This window comes from Arvicola amphibius, chromosome 8 (genome assembly GCF_903992535.2).
Source record: "Arvicola amphibius chromosome 8, mArvAmp1.2, whole genome shotgun sequence".
Lineage (NCBI taxonomy): Eukaryota > Metazoa > Chordata > Mammalia > Rodentia > Cricetidae > Arvicola > Arvicola amphibius.
The window spans coordinates 68,993,465-69,000,881 of record NC_052054.1 but is presented as its reverse complement, the minus strand read 5'-3'; positions in this window follow the sequence as shown (position 1 = coordinate 69,000,881).

Below are 7,417 nucleotides of genomic sequence, written 5' to 3'. Positions count from 1 at the left end.
GGCCATCCTGCCAGGGCAAACTCTGACTCTTTCAAGCAGGCAGTCCTGACTATGGAGCTTTTGATTGTTGTTTAACACCATTGCAGCTTGCTTGCTGTCAGGGACCTTGAAACACTGTAGAGTTGTGATAATGATCATGGCTCTGGCTGGTATCTCAGCCACAAGGCCGGAATCGCAGAAAGCTAAGGAATTGGCTGTATCTAGCTGTCAAAGTCACAGCTTTTGTCCTACCAATATTGTTTGGTAAATTAAAGACTCATGTGGTCACTAAAAGAGAGATATACAGTAAAAGAAAGATTCAAAGTCGAAGAAAATGTCTAGTTTATAGTGTGTTAAAAATATATGCAGGCTAAAAGTTAAAGTTCTTAAAGTAAAAAAGGAAGAAAGAAAGTAGTTGGGTGTGGTAGTACACACCTTTAATCCTAACACTTGGGAGGCAGTGGTAGATTGACCTCTGTGACTTCAAGGTGTGGTAGCACACACCTTTAATCCCTATGCCTGGGAGGCAGGGACAGTCGGATCTCTGTGAGTTCAAGGTGTTGTAGTACACACCTTTAATCCCCCCCCACGCCCTGCACTGGGGAGGCTGAGGCAAATAGACCTCTGAGTTCAAGGACAGCCTGGTCTACAGAGTTATTCCAGGACAAAGATACAGAGACCCTGTCTCAAAAAATAAAAGTGAAAATAAATGAAATAGAGGTTAAAATAAAGCCGCATAAAGATGGAAAATACACAGAGAATCTTGATACTATATGCTATTGTGCTCTCTTTGAACTGTTTGAATGCTGAGGAAGGAGCAACAGCTGCTAAAAGATATTTGTTTATAAATGCTGCTGAACTAACCCAAGATAGATATTTTTAAAATACCTTGACTTCAGGATTTGGATCTAAGGATATGATGCTTTGGAAAAGACATTATTCTTTTATTTTTACGGAAAATGAGACCCGTTGGATTGCTTCTATCCCAATATGGTATGATAGACCAAGCCCTCCTGAAAGGTTGCTGTGAACACCTTCAGAAAATTACTTTACCCAACTGATGACTGAGATGAACCTGGCACACAGGTTACACCATGAAAGATCTGATTAACAGCGCCCCCATTCAGCAGGAAGCAGTTTGGAGAGAAATAACTGCGCCCATGTTCCCAAATATTGTTTATAAATGTTCTTTTACACTTAAAGGGGGATATGATATAGATATGAATAATTTGCATTAATGTGGATATTGCTTTAGTGATTTAAATTTAAGGTCAATTTTGTTATATGTATATGTATTTCTGATCTTGATTAAGGTATTGTGATTGTGTGGTTCATTTTAAAAATGTAATGTATAATTAAGAAATATAGGTTGTTAATGGATAATCATCGATAATAGTAAAGCTTATAGTCATGTTAGTTAGATTTTCTAGATATATGGAGATATATTTCAGTTAGATAGGCATTCCTAATATCTTACAAAGACTACAGAATATTCCACTTAAATGTTTTAATAACTTAAGGTTTTTCATGACAATGAGACACGTCTGCTCCTGGCAGCACCAATCTACTTCAAGAAGATGATAGGCATCGAAGAGGATCCTTATGGAGTTTGATAGCAATTTGCGCACGAAACTACTCTTGCCTGGACTGTTGCATAAACTGGACACAAAGAACCCACAGAGAGAGGACTGCTGAACTTGCCTAAATGTGAGATGATTCTTTGGGGTTCCTGACTCATGAAAGAGTCTGCGAGACATTCTACAGGACAGAACAGATACTGACTGAACTGGCTTGGAAATTTCCTGTTTCATGGAAATGTCTGCTGGATACTATTGGGCCTCAAGGCCGAAGATGGATGCCCCAACGATATAGAGGAACTTTGGGTGACTATTCAGGCAGCAAGATGTCTCTGTGATTTCTAGAGTTTTGTAAGTTGCTTACTTCTCATTTAATTAGGTAATATTATATCCTCCTGGAGTCTTTGATGGAGTTGAAGAATAAATAGATAGTTATAGTTTTCCTTTGTTATGATAAAAGATAAAGTAGATATAAATATTGTAACTGTAATTTTTGCTTGATAACTGTTTTGTTATATGTAACTTTACTATGTTAAAGTTAAAGCCTTTCTTTTTTGTTTAAACAGAAAAAGGGGAAATGATGGAGGATTCTCATTGGCTAATAAACAAACTGCCTTGGCTCTTTGATAGGAAAAGATTTAGATAGGTGGAGTAGACAGAACAGGAAAAAGGAAGTGAGGTAGATGGCTCAGACAATTGTCCCGCCTCTCCTCTCTGGGCAGACCACCGTGCCTCTCCTCAGTGAGCCAGATGCCATGAAGCCAGCCACCAGGTCAGGCATGCTGAATCTTTCCTGGTAAGACACCACTCGTGGTGCTACACAGATTATTCGATATGGGTTAGTCAAGATGTGAATAAGAGGCTGAAAATAATGGGCCAGGCAGTGTTTAAACGAATACAATTTGCGTGTTGTTATTTTGGGGCATAAGCTAGCCGGTGGCCGGGAGCCGGGCGAGATGAAGAGCAAGCCTGCCCGCAGCCCCTCACTACATGGTGTCTTACTGGGAAAGATTCAGCATGCCTGACCTGGTAGCTGGCTCAATCGCGACTGGAGCTTCATCGCATCTGGCTCAGAGAGGAGAGGCATGGCGATTGCCTGAGGCATCTGCCTGAGCCATCTACCTCACTTCTTTTTTCCTGTTCTGTCTACTCCACCCACCTATGTTCTAACCTATGAGGCCAAGCAGTTTCTTTATTAATTAACCAATGAAATCATCAGATAGATAGAAGACACACCTACATCACTTTTCCATTTCTTTAAGGGAGTTTTTCACCTCCTGTTTAAGGGACTCTACCACTTTCATAAAGTCATTTTTTTCTACTTCTTCTTGATTAAGGTGTTCAAGTCCTCCTGTTGAAAGTTCGCTGGGTTCTGGTGCTTTCATGTTGTTTTTCAAATTGTTGGAGGAATTTTTGCATTGGTGCCTGCCCATCTCTTCCTCGGTCTACTCCCCTATGGATCTTCTTTTACAGGATCAGGTCTCCTTGCTGGCCAGGGAGCTTGCAGACAAAAGGCCTACCTTGCTGCAGGCAGGCTATTGAAACAAAGGAACTCCTGCCTGCCTGGTTATGCTCACTACCTGGTCGCAGCGCCCAAACAGGCTGAGCTGGGGGATTTTATCTATTGTAGCTCTTTAATAGAGTTTGAAGTCAAGGATGGTAATGCCTCTAGAAGTTCCTTTATTGTATAGGATTGTTTTGACTATCCTGGGTTTTTTGTTTTTCCCTATAAAGTTGATTATTGTTTTCTCAAGTTCTGTTAAGAATTTTGTTGGAATTTTGATGGGAATTGCATTCAATCTACAGATTGCCTTTGGTAGAATTGCCATTTTTACTATCTTCTTCCTATCAATCCAAGAGCATGATAGATCCTTCTATTTTCTGGTATCATTAATATTCCAATACATGAAGAAGCAATCCCATAAAGACGTATTAAACTAATGGTTTCTTGAAGGGAAACTATTTTTGAGAAGAGATTGAGTGTGAGGAATGTAGCCTAAAAGTGCAGCATTTCTTTCTGGGGAGTTGAAGGTCTAAAATTTATTAGGTGGGGCTGTAGAGGTGGCTCAGTGGTTCAGAGCACTCATTCCTCCTTCAGAGGATCCAGCCTGGTTGCCAGAACCCATGTCAGGTAGCTTACAGCTACCTGTGATTCTAGCTCTAGGGGACCCAATACCTTTGGTCTCTGTGTGTACCTGCTCTCAAGTCCCCTTTCTGCACACCATATTTAATTAAAAATAATTTGAAAAACTTGTAAGACTCCATTAATATGCTACAGGGTAGTACAGTTTCATCTCTCTTCATTATTTGGAACATGTTCTTTCCACATCAACCAATCTGGCTTCAAACTTGTAGCAATGCTCCTGCTTGCTGAGATTTTAAGTGTGCTACCACACCTGAAGAATTGCAAAATGTAAATGGGTGGTTTGTACACTATGTGAATTACGTCTCGATAAAGCTTTTATTAAAAAGAATTATTCATTGATTACAAAGTGTGACGTTTCTTTATATTATGCCCTTATATTATGATTCCTAAGGAAACCTTAATCTATTGGAAGAGGATGGTAGATAAGTATAGGCTGAAATGTCAGTGAATTTGAGTATTCCACATTTATTGGAAGTTATGGCCATCATGGGTATACCTGCAGAAATAAATACGGACAATGGTCCAACATATGTATCTATAAAAATGAAATGTTTTTTTTTTGCTTATTATAATATAAAGCACATTACAGGTATACTAAATAATCCTACAGATCAGGCAGTTATAAAAAGGTCAAATCATACTATGAAGGATATGCTGGACAAACAGAAAGGGATGGAAAATACCCCCAGAAATAGATTGCATAATTTATTAACCTTGAATTGTCTTAACGCTAATGAGAAAGAAACAACAGCATCAGAGAGGCATTGGATAATGGAAAAAACTTCTAAATTGTAGCAACCAGTATATTTCAATGATGTGTTGACCTCACAATGGAAACCAGGAGATGTGGAACGTTAAAAAAGGGGTTTTTCTCTTGTTTCCACAGGAGAAGAAAAATATGAATACCATCAAAACTAATAAAGATTCACTTTGAAAAGGAGAAACCTCTTTTAAAGGAGAAATGACAGCCCATCCACAATGGTGTCAATCATACAGGTGGTAAGAAACGCTCATAAGGGTTAAGACAGGGTTCTGCTCTTGTCTTTACAGGAAATACACATTATCAAAAATTCAAGAGACCATGTATGTTTGAATTCTGACAGAAGGAAAAATAATTATCCACTAAGGAGCATTTATAAAATGGAATATGGTCTATGAATCCAGGTAATGGTTACACTTACATTTACACATACATGCACGCACGCACACACACACACACACACACACACACACACACACACTAATATATTCAGCTGGTTTTGGAGTTGGACAATGGTTCTGTACTTTTCTAAATCCAAGCTTGTTGTTAAAGGAACATTCAGAGTTTCTGTTTTATTTGCTTGTAATTTATGCACTTTTTGGAGGAGGACCTGCTTATTTGTCCTTGCTGCCCAGCTATCTTTACCCTGAAATAATCATACAGAAATTGTATTAATTAAAACACTGCTGGGCCCATTAGCTCTAGCTTCTTCTTGGCTAACTCTTACATCTTAATTTAAGCCATTTCTATTAATCTGTATGTCACCAAGACCTACCAGCAAAAGTTTCAGCATGTCTATCTCTGGCAGTGGCTCCATAGTGTCTCTCTCTCTCTGTGCCTTCCTTCTCCCAACATTCTGTTTAGTATTCCCTGCTTAGCTCTGCTATAGGCCTAAAGCAGTTCCTTTATTAACCAGTGAAAGCAACACGTAGACATAAAGTCCTCCTACATCATTTTCCCTTCCTGTTTAAACAAAAAGGAAGGCTTTATACCAAAACAGGTGTCAAGCAAGAACTACAGTTACAATATTTATATCTACTTTATCTTTTATTATACTTAAGAAAAACTATAACTATAAATTCTTCAACTCCATCAAAGACTCCAGAAAGATATAATATTACCTAAGTAAATAGGAAGTGCATTGTAAGCAACTTTCAAAACTCTAGAATTGACAAAGACATCTCACTGTCTGGACAGTTACCCAAAGATCTTCTGTATCACTGGGGCATCCATCTTCAGACCACAGGCCCACAGTATCTCGCAGACTTTTCCGTGAAGCAGGAAATTTCAAAGACAGTTCAGTCACTCTCTTCTGTGTCCTGTAGAGTGTCTCACAGACTCATGAAGCAGGAACCCCGAAGGATCATCTCACGTTTAGGCAACTTCAGCAGTCATTTCTCTGTGAGTCCTGCATGTCCAGTAAAGCAATCCAGGCAAGAGCAGTTTCTTGCCCAAATGGCTAACCAACTCCATAGGAGCCTCTTCAATGCCCATCATCCTTTTGAAGTAGCTTGGTGCTGCCAGGAACAGATGTGTCTCACCATCATGAAAAGTCTTAAGTTCTTAAACATTTTAAATGCCATATTCTGAAGGTCTCTGAAAGATTTGAAGAATACTTGTCCATCTGAAATACATCTTTGAACATCTAGAAAATCTAACTAATATGACTACAATCTTGACTATTATAATTATCTATTAACCTATACTTCCTAAATGAACTACATAATCACAACATCTCAATCAAGAGCAAAAATATACATATACATATAACAAAATTGACCTTAAATTTGTATCAGTAAATCAAGATCTATACCAATGCAAATCTCTAAGGCAGTGTGTGCATGTTTCTATCCATGTTTTTGGAGATGCAAGTAGCAAGGCACTATGTAGAGATCATAGAGTAAGTTTCAAAAGTCAGTTCTCTCCTCCAACCATGTGGGGGAGGGACTTAGTGATTTAACTAAGGTCATTAGGCTGCCTTTACTTGCTAAGAGGCTGAGCCATCCTTAAGACACTATTTTTGACTTCATATGGGGATTATGATTGTGTTGGAAAATTGTATTTATCTGTTGAACTAACACTTTGGAATTTGTCTCCTTACTTGAATATATCTATTTTGTATGTAGGAAGTATGCATGTGTGTGTGTGTGTGTGTGTGTGTGTACATATGCACAGGTGTATGTCATACTTTCCATGTTGAGTCAGAGGATAAATGTATAGAGTTGATTCTCTCCTTCTAACTTTATGCTGATTTTTGGGATCACACACAGGCCATCAGGCTTGTGTATCAAGTGAATTTACCTGAAAAACACCTTGGCAACCTTGGAATCTGTTTTCAAATGATAGGCAAATAGGCTCAGGACCCTGGGAAGATGAGTAATGGCTCTACAAAGACATGGATATTTATTGTTTTCTGCTGTTTGGTTGTGTGTATTTCCATATTATGCTAGATAAACTTTTCTGAAAATTCCTTAAGGAACAGCAAAGGCCACCCAGAATATGGATTGGTGGATCAACACAGCAGAATCACAGGGAGGGTTTATGCAGGGGCTATAGAGTGTGAACAATGTGTTAAATATTTCACTTCAGCTACTGGGCTGTTTTCTTCTTGTACTCACCTGGGGTCTCTCTACTAAACAGTGCCATGAGCACAGCTGCTCCTGGGCTTGCAAGTCCCTCAGGAGACAATCAGACCCATTGGCGCCCTTCCTGTAGTCTGCAAATGATGCCCAGAACTGTGAACATGAATGCAAAGAGGTTAGGATGCCTCAGGAGGAGGAGATAAAACTTTTAATGACTCTGGGATTTAGTGGTCACCCAGCTCCACCATGTCATGATCATATTTTCTTTATAGCCTGCAAACCTAGAATTCCCAGTGTGGTCTTAGCCTCAGGTCCTTGATCGAGAGCATCTTCCCAGATAAAAGCTCCCTTCACTGCAAGCTACTGCCCCATA